Below are 14,841 nucleotides of genomic sequence, written 5' to 3'. Positions count from 1 at the left end.
TATGCAGAGAGGAGAAAAGTAGGTGTCGATGACCTAGAGTGATGGTAGACATCAGGAAATCTTAGAAGTGAGTTTGCAGAAGGGTTTTCATCTTGCTGCACTTGTGTAGGGGGGTCTCACAGATAAATCTGCTTTATTTCATGATTGGTATCTGAGCCTTGATGGACCAATAGGAGCCCCTAAGCTCCCATCAGGTTGCTTAAGTTTCCTGACCAGTCCTGGGCTCTCCTCCTGCCCTGGGGAGGGTTTTGCCTTTTATCTAAAAGTGATCATTTTGGGGCCTGGGTGGCTCAGTTGGTTGAGCATCTGACTCTTGACCTTGGCTCAGGTCATGATCTCATGGTTTGTGAGTTCAAGCCCTGCATCAACACGGAGCCTGATGGCACAAAGCCTGCTTGGGATTCTCTCTCTTCCCTTCTCTCTCTGCCCCTCTCCTGCTTGTCCTCTCTCTCTCTCTCTCTCTCTCTCTCTCTCTCTCTCTGAAAATAAATTAACATAAAATAAAATAAGAGAAAATAAAGTAATAAAATAACATAAAATAAATAAAATAATAAAATAAAATAAACAAAATAAATAAAATAAAGTGACCATTTTGAGTCAAAAGGAAAGAACATCTAGACATTTGCATGTAAGCCCCAAGCTCCTTTCTCTATGGAAAGTCATATTTGAGTTTGACAGTGTGGTGATTTGGTTTCCCGGCAGTTCACGGGTACATGCAAGGCATCAGCCCCCAAATCAGGACACATCTGATTAAATCACATGTGCAGTCTTGATTAAAAGGAAGTGAAATCTCAATTTGAAAACTTCTCAGGGACATGATCTGAAAATTAATTTTCATTAGACCTTTTCCAAGGTTATGTGCCAAAGCTGCTCCCACAAAGGGAGGCGGGGAGGTGTTGTTGGAGGTGGTTTGTGTTTAACGTGTGTATCTTGTCTAAGACGGCATGGGTGAGTCTGTGGATTGACAGCCTGGTGCAGCAGGTGGCAACAAATCCACTCATGCCACCAGAGCAAGGAGACGGCTCTCACACCCACAGCCACACACACAGGAAAGGGCACGCACCTCTGGATAGAAAAGCTGCTGATACAAACCTCCAAGTGACTCCCGCCCAGGCACAGGGTTTGCTGGTAATCTGTCAAGTAGTGTAGCTTTTGGTTATTTTTCAGAGGCTGGTCATCAATGAGAAGCCGGAGTCTGGAAAAGGAGGAAGACAGAACAAGAGAACTGCAGGGAAGAAACATTTCTCATCATGTGCCCAACTTCTCGCCTTCGATTCAGCTTCAGTATCTTTAACCTAAAGTAACTCATTAAACCAGATTTGTTTTTAAAGGGCATTTACATTTTCCCCATGTATTTCTTTTGCACATATTTTCGTTAAAGTATTCTATACGTATGGGAAGTTCACATATCCTGTGTACAGCTCAGTGAATTTTTTGCAAGGTGAAAATACCAATGATACCAGCAACCAGACAAAGCAGAACAGACCAGCACTCAGGAACCCTGCCTTGTGCTCGCTTCTCCCTCCTCCAAGGGTATGACCACTATTCTGAATTCTGAGAAAAGAAATTAGTTTTGCCTGCTTTTGATTATTATAGAAGTGAAATCATTGGAGATGAATTCCCTTATGTGTGACCTCTTTCACTCAGCAGTACACTGGGGAGCTCATCCAAGTCAGCCTACACAGCGATAGATCTTTTTGCTCATTTTGTTTCATTCCTCCATTTTGAATGTACCACAACTTGTATATCCATTCAACAATTGATGGATATATTGATTGATTTTTTTAATGAGGAAATTGATCCAGAACCAGGAAGAAGGCAATTCTTACTAGTAAAACAGTATCAGCATCAAGGATACATACTTCACAAAAAAGATTCTAGAATATTCTACTAAACTAAATAAAAGGCTTAGGGGTCTGGCAGAACGGCCATTCCGCTCACCCAGAGTTGTCACTTATTATAGATACATAGTGCAGCAAACCATCTGTGTATGTCTGGGGAGATTTAAAACTGATGTTCAGTTCAATGTGACCATCTTCCAGGGTGACCTGCAGGTTATTTGTCTGAAATCATCACAGAATATACCCATCAATGTTATTCATTTCCATTTCAAGATTATGAGTGTATCAATACTGAATTTATGATCAAAACCATGTATAAAACAGGCAAGTGGGTTTGACCCAAATGTTTTGACTTTGCTATTTTAAGCTAAAGAGTATTTCTGATACTTGAGACTCTGTGTTTATGAATATAAAAGTCTTTTGCAAGTTGTTTAAACGCTGATGGGTCCATCAAAAGCATTTTATGGACCTACATTCATAAACCAATTTAACTTCTCCATCAATTACACAAAGCAGTTAAGCCATCTCTAAATTTAAGCCATCTCTAAATTTTTCTATTTCTGCTTCCAATTTGCTGAAGTTGTTTTCATCAGGATCAAGTCTTTTCATCATTATGAATTGTTTATTTTCTGGTCATAATTTCTAGGAGGTTCCATTTCTGGATGTTAAACTCTGCAGAACTAAATTTTGGTCAGATGGTTAGATTCTTTTTTGTCAATTCTTAATTTAAAAATAAGTAGTGTTTGTAGTTGTCATTTAAATTTTGTTGTTCTTTTTTTTCTAGCAAGTACAGGCTTTGTTTTTTTTTTTTTTTTTTTTCAGTAAGATGTGATAGTTCAGTGAGCTTTTAGGCTAAAACAATTTTTACAGCATGTGGTTGTAGGCATTGTCATTTTTATATTTTGATTTTTTTTAGTTGGTACTATTCATTATGAAATTGGTTAAAGAATACCAATTTACATGTATTTCTTAGCTAACCCATTATGAGAAATATCCTAGGATATTTCTAGGATTTCTAGGTCTAGAATTGATCTCCTTTTCTGCTAAGTCAACTCTTAGGCTGGCTTTCAACTGTTTTGTCTATCCCCACCCCAAGCAAAGGAAACGAATGTTGGGTGTCAAAAGAGCTAGGTCAAAGCACCCTACTTTGATAGAAAGGGCACTCTTGCAGTCAAAATGCTGGCATGTGCTTCTTCAGGAGGTGGTTTTTAAAAAAGCTCTTTAAAGGCCGATTGAACAAATATTATCAAGAGAGAGGAGGCCTTCTAAGATGACACAGCCACAGAGTCACAGAGTCAGCTTCCATTCTTCCTTTCAACAAATACTGGATGCCTGTTGTGTCGTGTTGGCATTCTTGAAGAAACACATCCAAGAATGTCAGTATTCTGCTTCTACCTCTCTTTTAAAATCCCTCTCATTCCACAAGGGGGTTTCTAAATATTAGTTGACTTCTACACCTATTGAACCACACAAGTGAAATCCTGTTAATCTATAGAGGGCACTTCCTTGCCAAAGAGGATTCTGTCTTGTTGAAAGGACCTTATTTTCTCTCATTCCCCAGATAAATATTGTCCGACTAGCTGATGCTGCAAACAAGGAATCTGAAGAACTATCTTTTGTAGAATCAAAAAAGAATAGCGGGTGTATATTCTGATTTTTTCTTAGCTCTAACACTTTAAGCTACATTATTACTTATAACAGTTATAATTCACATTAACTCCTAAAATAAACCCAAGAAAAATGAAAATGGGTCCATGAATACATATAAATTCAATTCTATAAACTATAATGTACTTCCTCAGCCTTATTTCTTTTAGGACTTGCCCCAGGAAGAGGAATAACTTTCATGGTTAACATATACAATGCCCTTTACCCTATGATGATGGATGAAATGTCTACTTAGTTCACCTTCAAAATCTCTCTATTGTTTTTGACATTGAAGTTGGAGTCAGTTTAAATCTTATTTGGTATTCATGCACTATTTCATACCTGTGTCTGTTGACTTAATAATAGGCCACTGGGTTGAAAGGTCTGAAATCCAAAGGAGGCCTGGAAGTAGTTGGGGAAAGGGAAGTCCAAATTTGTGAAACTCAATTGTCTGTCCCTGGAGAATGAGGCAGATCGCATGAGCTGAAAGGCAAATATGGAATAAATTATTGGCATTGGAATCATTTCATGGCTGAAATCCAGTATCGTATCCTCTATCACTTCACCTGAGCTGATTAATGTGGTTCATGTTGCCTTGGGAAGAAACAGTGTGCTTTCCTGCATGATAATTTACCAATCATCTGCATTTTTGGTATTCCTTTTTTTTCCTAAAAATTTAACTTGCAAACCTGAAGGAGTGCTGTAGCTTAGAAATATGTGTGAAGTATAAATGAACCAGCTCATTATAATACTGTGTGCTACTGGGAAGACTTGAAAGTTGATGTGTAAATGAATACCATTGAAGATGATATTAGCTGTGGACTTTTCAGCTGGGAGAACTGGACAGCATTCTTCTGCAGAAGAATGAATCTAGACCACTTTCTTACACCATATGCAAAAATAAACTCAAAATAGATGAAGGACCTGAATGTGGGACAGGAAACCATCAAAACCCTAGAGAAGAAAGTAGGAACCAACCTCTTTGACCTCGGCCATGGCAATTTCTTCCTTGGACACATCCCCAAAGGCAGGGAACTAAAAGCAAAAATGAACAATTGGGACTTCATCAAGATAAAAAGCTTCTGCACTGCAAAGGAAACAATCAACAAAACTAAAAGGCAACTGACAGAAAGAGAAAAGAGAGTTGCAAATGACATATCAGATAAAGGGCTAGCTAGTATCCGAAATCTATAAAGAACTCACCAAACTCCACCTGAAAAACAAATAATCCCGTGAAGAAAAGGGCAGAATACATGAACAGACACTTCTCCAAAGAGGACATCCAGATGGCCAACAGACACATGAAACGATGCTCAGCATCACTCATCATCAGGGAAATACAAATCAAAACCACACGGAGATACCAGCTCACCTCGGTCAGAGTGGCTAAAAGGAACAAATCAGGAGACTATACATGCTGGCAAGGGTGTGGAAAGACGGGCACCCTCCTACACTGTTGGTGGGAATGTAAACTAGTGCAGCCGCTCTGGAAAACAGTGTGGAGGTTCCTCAAAAAATTATCCATAGAACTCCCATATGACCCAGCAATAGCACTGCTGGGGACCTACCCAAGGGATACAGAAGTGCTGATGCATAGGGGCACATGTACCCCAATGTTCATCGCAGCACTTTCAACAATCGCCAAATCATGGAAAGAGCCTAAATGTCCATCAACTGATGAATGGATCAATAAGATGTGGTTTATATATACAATGGAATACTACATGGCCATGAGGAAGAATGAAATCTGACCATTCATGGCAACGTGGATGGACCTCAAGAGTGTCATGCTAAGCGAAATAAGTCAGGCAGAGAAGGACAGATACCATATGTTTTCACTTATAGGTCTAACAAGAGAAACTTAACAGAGGGCCATGGGGAGGGAAAGGGGAGAAAAGAGTTAGGGAGAGGGAGGGAGGCAAATCATGAGAGACTCTTGAATACTGAAAGCAAACTGAGGGTGTTAGCCTTGGCCAGGATTCAGGACTACTCTGTGAGGGGGATTTGTCATTCCACATCTGGGCCACTTTGTGGGACAGGATTGCCTGCAACACGTACAACCAGGATGGCCACTGGCATCTGTCTTAATCGTGCAGAGCAGGGAAGCAGACCTAATTGGTGACTGTCCACTTGGGCAAGGAAAGACCTGACATGATTCTCAGTGACACACCATGCCAAAGAAGAGAGAATGCTGGCTTTGTGACCCAACATGGGAGACCTGGCCAGCTGAGCCAGGTGGATATAGCTCCTTAAAAAGTCCTACAGGACTGGACAAATGGACATAAACTCCATTTTTTACTACTGTGTGCTCAAGAGCCGAGGACAGTGTCTGAAATACAGTAAGTGCTCAAAAAAAAGTTGCATAAGTTGATGGGAGGGGATTTCGAGCAGTTAAGGGAAGGCAAGGAGTCATTTGGCCACTGTGCTTTCAGAATAGAGGGCATTTCATAGCTTTTGATTTATTATTTTGTTTGATTAGTTGGTGTTTTCGTAGCCCGGACATGGGTTTATTAGAAGGGAAGGGAAGATGTTTGGACAGGAAAGGAAAAGGAAAGAATGATTCCCTCAAAGTGTATGTTTTGGAAGAGACCATGAGTCCTTTTGGTTGTTTGGTCCCTAAGCAGCACTCAGGCCAGCCCAGGAGCTGTCCTCAGCACCTGGCCTTTACCACGTCACCTTGCACACTGAGAACCAGCTGCTCATGGTCACAGATGCCCCTTTTCAGAGCAGGGCCCTTGTTTGAACAGTGGCTACCTCTCTAGAGAGGTTATGATCCTACCACATGCCCTGTGCAGCTCATGGTCAGTGACCAACAGACAAAGAGGTACAACAGCAGCCCCTTTCATGAAGCGGGGCCATGCCTATGATGTAATTTGCATATCTGAGTGCTTCCTGCGACCAGATTGACATTAGTCTGTATTAGGGTCCCTCTTCTTTAGCCTTCCTCCCCTTCACACCTGCTTTCCCACCTCTCTCCTCCTGACAGACCCCCCACTTAGGCCAGGCTTCTAGGGACTCTGACCTAAGAGAGCCAGAGTTCATCTTTCTTCTGGACAAGGGCTTTGCTCTCTGCTTGAACATTATGATCCCCCTAGTTGGATGTCTGTTTCTCAGACTCTGTGAGCTTGGGGATTTCATGTTTACCTTCTTATCCTCATGCCAAAAACAAGTGTCAGTGGAAACATTCCCTCTAGGAACAGCCTTGCTAATGGGACCAAATATTGGCAGTGTATTGATTTCCTTTTCTATTGCACAGTGTTTATTTGGTCACTGGAAAAAGTTATTCCCACTCTCCATACTTTTCTATTCTTTTTTGAAGGGTAATCATACTTCAGTCATTGCCCTGTGCGGGGGGAGAAAGCTCACATTTACATATCCTAAATATAGTAGGAGGTTTGAATCTCACTAGTTTCTTATTTCACTTTTGGGAGCAAACTCCATAAACGCTTTCATTTGTCAAGAGATCAAGAAAGAAGACTTTTTGTTACAATACCTTATCTTCTGAAAGATATTTTAAAGATCACAAGAATCTGCAGATTGATTTTTCCTGTGCTTGCTTTATGTAATAGTGTGTCTGTGACGGAAGGTGCATCTGCTTACAGAGAGGCTATTTCAATCTTTGGCTCTTAGTAACGTGGTAAGCTAGAAGTTTTGTCCGTCTTTATTCTTACCTAGCTCCCAGGAATGATTTGCATATTAATGAGATAATGTCTGAGAAGCACTCTGAGCTCTTAAGAGAAAAGAATCAGATCAACACAAGGTATCATTAGAGTCACTACATTCTGCTTGACTTTCATGCTTCTGGGAAAACAATTAAGCAGCTTCTTCCTTTCCAGCAGTCCTGTCCCCAAGTGGCCAAATCCTTGATTTCTGCGCAGATTGTGAGCTCTCTCTGGCCACACTTCACCTTCCCTGTTTTAACAGAAACAAAAATACAAAATTTTAAGTAACCAGTCATAAGTCATATAGGCTCCTAACTGCACATTCTAGGATTTGACTGTTGATCCGTTTAACCTCAGATCCCTTTCTCTCTCTTGTTTTTCTGAGGGTAAGAAGTAGCTTCCCTAACCTCCCCACTTCCATGATGAGAAGAGGCTGGAATAAAGTAAATGAGGTTGAATAATACAGTGTAGCAATTCCAGAGGGGGGCAGGTATATTCACATTGTGGTAGGGGCTTAGGGACAGAGCACTTTCACCTCACAGTGCAGGGTCTGTCATTCCCAATGAATTCTTGAGTCCTCCTAAAGCCTTGTGTTCAAGTACCAAGGTATTATGCATGTTGTAGTGGCTCTCCAAGGTCAATGCCAGGACATGGGTGCTGAAGGTGGAGGCACAGCCCAAGTCCTCCCACCCCCCAGAATGTGTTTGGTGTCTGTCTGTGACATATGTTAATGCCGCTGTCCTGTAGCCACTGGAGGGCTGTGGAAAGGACTCTGGTCCAGACTGCCCATCCGGCTGCTGATCCTAATTCTGCCCTTGCTCACCAAGAGACCTTGAACAAATCAAACCTCTGAGCAACTCAAGTGCTATGTGAGTTGGGGACGAGGTGGAAAGTACATTTTTCCCTCCTGGAAAGTACATTTTAGAGACAGGGGAAAAGAAGACTAAACCACAGCCTCTGACCCTGAGGTGCTTCCTCTTCCAAACACACCTGGACACACTAACCAGTGCGTATTTGACTCCCTTGTCACCATCTTCCTCCAGCTTGGAGAATAGGCTGGCGCTCATGGTGGAGCCACCATCTTGCACACATGAGTTATGAGAAGGAGGAAGAATCCGTGGCCCGCAGTGACAGGACAGAAGCACAAAGCAGCCTGAGACGCTGGAGATGTTACTGCTCACCTGCACCAGCCCAGGACCACTTGTCTCGGGACCCTGGGCGTGTGAGAAAACTTCATTCCCGTTCACTTAAGCCAGTACTGTAGGGTTTCCATAAAAGCAATTTCATTCAATCAGATCTGAGAGAAACTGGACAAAAAATTCAGCTCTATCAAGAACTGTTTGAAATATGTCTTATTAATGATGATCCTTGTCCTGAATTTGTTGTGTGTCCTGATTTATTAGTGATAATAAGATGTATATATATATGCTAAATATTAATGCCATCTATATAAAATATAAATATAAATATCATATACACATATTTGATGTAAGTTTAAATACTATTTAAAATTATATACATAATGTGCATATGTTTAATATCATACATATAGCATACATATAAATGCAAATACCATATGTGACAATATTCATTTAACTGTTACCTGATATAAATAATGCGTACAATCCCTATATATTTAATTAAAAATTTTTTTTTAATGTTTTATTTATTTTTGGGACAGAGAGAGACAAAGCATGAGCAGGGAGGGACAGAGAGAGAGGGAGACAGAGCCTGACACGGGGCTTGAATTCACGAATGTGAGATCATGACCTGAGCTGAAATCAGAGGCTCAACTGACGGAACCACCCGGGTGCCCCTATATATTTAATTTATAACTTATAAATATATCATTACTTCGAGTTGGGGTGTATGCACAAAACCCTTTTCTGATAGGTGTGTGTGTGTGTTCCAAAAAGCATGGAGACCATCTCTCCATAATGTCTCCAAATTCAGTGGCAAGAGTCATACAAAGCTTTATAGTTTCCAGTGCATTTAATATTCATAATGACTCTGAGACATGAGGATTATTAATATTACTGCTTAGGTTGTATAGCTGCCAAAACTGTAGCTCAGAAAGGCTTTGTGGTTTGTGCTGTATTCCTGGGCAAGGAGGCCACGAGGGCAACCACACCACACACCCAGACGTTCTGGTTTTCTGGCTCATGTCCTATTCCTCAGTTGTATTATTTTTCCATTCTGAAACAGAATTTTTTCCTGAAATCACTAACGTTGACACGTTTTTAGAAATTATCTTAAGGGGTGCCTGGGTGGCTCAGTTGGTTAAGTGTCCAACTTCGGCTCAGGTCATGATCTCACGGTTTGTGGGTTTGAGCCCTGCATCAGGTTGTGTGCTGACAGCTCAGAGCCTGGAGCCTGCTTCAGATTCAATATCTCCCTCTCTCTCTGACCCTCCTCTGCTCACGCTCTCTCTCAAAAATAAATAAAAACATTAAAAAATGAAAAAAAAAGAAATTATCTTATGAAACATATTGCTCACTCCACGGGGTGGCAGGGAATGCCCTAAACGCCACTCTCCTCGCATCTAAGTTTCTACCAGGTTGTCAAATCTAACATGATTTGCTCTTCTAGTGCATAAAATAAATGGCATCCGGATATATGGGGAAAAATATGCTCGATACTCGTTATTTATTAGAGAATTCTTCTCAAAGCTGATGGCTTCAAAAGTACAGCCTTCACTCAGACACCTGGGTGGCTCAGTCCATTAAGTGTCTGACTTTGATTCAGGTCATGGTCTCACAGTTTCTGAGTTTGAGCCCCACGTCTGGGCTGTGTGCTGACAGCTCAGACCCTGGAGCCTGCTTCAGATTCTGTGTCTCCCTTGATCTCCTTTCCCTGCTCAAGCTCTGTCTGTCTGTCTGTCTGTCTCTCTCTCTCTGTCTCTCTCTCAAAAATAAATAAACATGTGGTACCCGCGTGGTTCATGGTTAAACATCTGACTTCGGCTCAGGTTATGATCTCACGGCTCATGAGTTCAAGCCCCGCATAGGGCTTTGTGCTGACAACTTGGAGCCTGAAACCTACTTCGGATTCTATGTCTCCCTCTCTCTCTCTGCCCCTCCCCACTAATGATCTGTCTCTCTCTCCTTCAAAAATAATTAAATATTTAAAAATTTAAAAAATAAAATAAACATTAAAAAATTCTTTTTTAAAGTACATCATTAAGAAAAAATTACATTAATGACAATAATGATATTACACATTGGTTTACATTTCATAGCTTATAGGTTATTAAATATATTCAAATGTGTTTCCTCATTTTGTTTTTCCAACAACCTTGCAAGTTTAGTTGGGCTTGCTTATACCAAATCATAAATCAGCCTCACCTTACAATTACTGAGAAAATCACATGATATACGAATTTAGCCACAATAAAAAAATTGTGATGGCCCAGCAAATGTCATAGGATGTGTGGCAATCTAAGATTATAGGGGAAAATACTACAATCCACCACTGACTGGATCAAACTATATTAATTTATTCTGTCAGCATATTTCACTTTATATGATGTAGTCATAACTTAGCTAGAATTTTGTGATTTTTTAAAACATATCAGAAACATCTTGCTACTGGTTTTTCATAATTAAAATATATGACTACTATTCCATGAATAACCTGTAAGTGAGATCAGATCTATTAATCCAATTCCTTATTGCTGGGTAATCAGGTGTTATCTCTAGTTTTTTCACTATTACCAAACAATGTTGTAATAAACATTTTATGATGAAAATGTCTTCCCTATTTTAGATTAGGTCTTTAGGAGATGTTTATAGAATTTATGTGGGATGTATTTTCCCACATTCCTTTATGAAAGGAGTCTTCAGATTTACCTTGGATTAAACAAGAAACACGTTTGCATTTCAGCATAATTTTTACCAACATCATTTACTACATTTCAAAGGTAATCATGTATTTCACGGGTGAAAAATTGTATTTCATGTTGGTTTTAATTTTTCTAATCTTAGCTTTAGTGTGTTGAGGATCTTCCCATGTATTATTTTTCTCCCAGCTAAATTTCATGAATTATTTAAACAATATGGATAGCAGCCGCACTCATTGTCGTATATGTTGTTCCTATTCCCCTTGATCTATTGTTTTCTTTTCATATTTTCAGGATGTTAATTCTTATTATATGGTTTTTTTATTGCATGGTTTAAATATAACAACATTGAAAAACTTTATTTATAGGTTTGTGCAAGCCAGCTCCATGGAGGTGTATATGGTGAGTTAATGGGGGAACGCGAGGGGTTCTGGGAGTGGAAACATGAATGAGAGTTATTTCCTGGGGCCCAGGTATGCTCTCATGGAATGTTGAAACCTACACTTTTATCTCAGCAGCTTATTTAGAGCAGAACCGGGGACTATAGGTTGAATCCTAAGGGGACAAGCAAGTGACAGTGATAGATTTTGATCATACGAGCAATTGGGATTCTTCTTGGAATGGAGCTAGATGTCCAGGTGAAGCAGCATGAGGGACCATGGGAGAAAATGGCAGGTGTGTTATCTATGGCTGAGGAAACTGGGGGAGCACTGACAGCCCCCAGAGGCCACACTTCCTGTTTGAACAAGAGGGCAGGAAGAAGGTAAGGGTGTTGTAAAAACCACTAATGGCTAAGGAACACTATCTGTCATGTCCTTTCTTACTTATGTTACTTCCCTGGGTTAGCCAACCGCGTACATTCTAAGTGATAACATAGAGGGACAGAGAAAAAAAGACAACCCACAGTTCCTTTTCCTCTTCATCTTTTCCTACTTGTCAGAAAACTGAAAGTAGAGTGCTGATAGCATGTGTGTGCACCAAGAAGTGAAATAAAAACAGTTGAAGTATGGGTGCCTGGATGGCTCAGTCAGTTGAGCATCTGAGCTCTTTTTTATTTATTTATTTATTTTTTTTACTGTTTACTTATTTTTGAGAGAGTGGGACACAGAGTGTGAGCAAGGGAGAGGCAGAGAGAGAGGGAGACCCAGAATCTGAAGTAGGATCCAGGCCCTGAGCTGTCAGCACAGAGCCTGGACTTGGGGTTCGAACGTACCAATGATGAGATCATGACCTGAGCTGACATCAGATGCTTAACCGACCAAGCTACCCAGGAGCCCTTGAGCGCCTGACTTTTGAGTTCGACTCAGGTCGTGATATCATGATTCGTTCAAGGCCCTCATGGGTCTCTGTGCTGACAGTGTGGAGCCTACTTGGGATCTCTCTCTCTCCTTTTTTCTGCCCCTCCTCACCCTCAAAATAAATAAACTTAAGAAAAAATACAGTTGAATTAGTTTTGTGTTAACAGTTTTGCTGAGAACAAAATACAAATGCATGTACAAGCTACAAAATACAAATTATGCTGAACTTCAGTGATTCTGCATATGAGATACATGCTCTCATAGTAGCATTAAAAACTGACATTGCAGGGGTGCCTCGGTGGCTCAGTCAGTTAAGCCTCTGACTCCGGCTCAGGTCATGATCTCATGGTTTGTGAGTTTGAGCCCAGCATCGGGCTCTGTGCTGACAGCTCAGAGCCTGGAGCCTGCTTCAGATTCTGTGTCTCCCTCTCTCTGCCCCTCCTGGACTCATGCTCTGTCTCTCAGTCTCTGTCTCTGTCTCTGTCTTACTCTCTCAAAAATAAATAAACATTAAAAATAAACTGGCATTGCAGAATATCACAATTTGTGGTTAAATCCATGCTAATTTTTTTTTCATATGGAACATCATTAAATGGAAAATTAAAAATGCTATGACAATTGGAGAGAAAGGCCATGGTAGAACGGGAAGAGCTTTACATCTAGTAATCCTAGAAACACTTTTCTCCTGCTTTTTGAACAAGGAGACCACATTTTGCACTGGCATAATTCTGTATCAGAACTCACAAACTGCATAGCTGGTCCTGGATTCGTTTATCTGGGGGGGAGACCAATTATTTTAGGGGGTCTCAGAATGCTGCCACTGTGCTGAGATGTATGCCATCAGCAACTTGTATGTTATACCATTCGTGGTTCACTCACCTTCAGTTTTGTAGCACTCTTTGTTTTTAAAATGTTGACTTTTCTCAGCTTTTTAACAAGATACAAAAAGAGGTGTTTTCTCCCCAGTTGGGAAGGAAGGGAAAGCGAACCGTGGGGCTAGCTGTGTGCTCATGAGAAAGAGACCCTGCGCCACTGGGGGTTCTGACTTGGATGCAGTGCTTCAGACTTGGGAGAAAGGAGACTGGTGTCTTATGATTAGTTTAGTGAGAGGCATCATTTCCTCACATCCCAAAACAAACAAGCAAAATGCTTGTTTGAAGGACCTAAAAGAATGTTGGAAAAACCCATGATGTTTATCTCATCTTTGGCCAAGGAGAGAAAAGTTCACCCTGATCCATGGAGAAAACACATTAGACTTTCCAGAGCAGGAAGTCACCAACGACGTCGGCTTTGCTTGTTTGGCAAGTGTGGTGAGTATTGCTCATAACCACCAGTGCCTTCCATCTACCAGAGTGAATGGACAGCACAAGTACATTCTGGGCCTAAAGAATAGCTACATTTGCTACATTGTGGCCACAGGCCCAGAGAACATATAGAAATATGTTCTTCCTGTATAAAGGTTTAAAAGAAGGTAAATTAAGCACACAGAAACTCCAAAGAGGGGAAAACCTCCACAGAATCCATAAAGGTCAAGCAACTTATTCATAGTCATTTCAACCAGATCAGCAATTACCCAAGTCTGGAAACTTCTTACCACTATCTCTTACTACATTTCAGTAAAGAGCAGTGGAGCAAAAACAGGCTAATGTGGACTGGCCTACTCCCTCAATAACATGCCTGGCTGTGTCCATTATTCTACTTGTGCTTAGTAAGTGTTTATTACTGTTACAGTTGAATTAAAAAGAAGATTGAAAGGACATGGATTGGAAATCACTGTTTAAGCTGTGGAGGACCCGTATCAGTAAAATATGGAAATTGACCATGAACTGCTTATAATTCCTTCACGTCATGTTCTCTGCTTCCAGGAGGCTGGCTGTTTTTCCTGCCTCATAATGTTTGTCCTTCTTTCTTCACTAACCTAGAGAGCTCCTTTATTCATTCAACAAGTATTTATAGTGTTGCTAGGGTCCACATCCTATTTGAGGTACTGGAGGTGCAGCATAAACAGAACAAAGCCCCTGCCGTCATGGATCCACACTCACCCTCCAAACTGCAATAAACAAGACAGATTCTTGAGGAATCTGTTCCCCTTGAACTCCCTGAGAGTGAGTTAGGTCCACCGTTTATACTCTCCCACCATGCCTAATACTTTAGTCCTTCACATATTTGTACTGTTTACTTAATTTTTTATATTACTTGATTATTGTCTGTCTTCATTGGATGGATGGTCGCTTCCTGAAGGCAGCGACTACTTGGTTCTACTTACTGCTGTATTTCTGAGCCTATCAGCATATCTCTGGCTGCAAGAGACATTTGTTGATTGTGCCTAATCACTTGCTTTGGACCCTATGCACTCTTATTTTTTTTTCAATGGACTTTTAGCCAAAAGGTGGCACTGCAGGAGAATAAGTGGACGAAGCTTTAAAGTAGTTGACTCCATAGTCATTGAAGGGGATTTGTGAGTCTCAGATACAGGCTAATGTTAATAACTATAAATAGCCCATTCCAAAATTTGCTTACACTCTATGTATAAACATATCTGAAACTTCTCTAAA

General features: G+C 40.7%; 1 protein-coding gene across 2 annotated transcripts in view; it reads left to right on the top strand.

Moving 5' to 3' along the window:
• Window positions 1-1,335, top strand: part of ELP2 (elongator acetyltransferase complex subunit 2) — a 70,609-nt gene extending 69,274 nt beyond the window's left edge. For both annotated transcript variants that reach the window (XR_003902401.1, XM_029921665.1), the window contains one exon: window positions 1,168-1,335. The gene's annotated coding sequence lies outside the window, so the exon portion shown is untranslated. The remainder of the gene's footprint in view (window positions 1-1,167) is intronic.
• The last annotated feature ends 13,506 nt before the right edge of the window (window positions 1,336-14,841 follow it).

This window comes from Suricata suricatta, chromosome 14 (assembly GCF_006229205.1).
Source record: "Suricata suricatta isolate VVHF042 chromosome 14, meerkat_22Aug2017_6uvM2_HiC, whole genome shotgun sequence".
NCBI classification, from domain to species: Eukaryota; Metazoa; Chordata; class Mammalia; order Carnivora; family Herpestidae; genus Suricata; species Suricata suricatta.
This window is presented reverse-complemented; position numbering and strand designations above follow the sequence as displayed.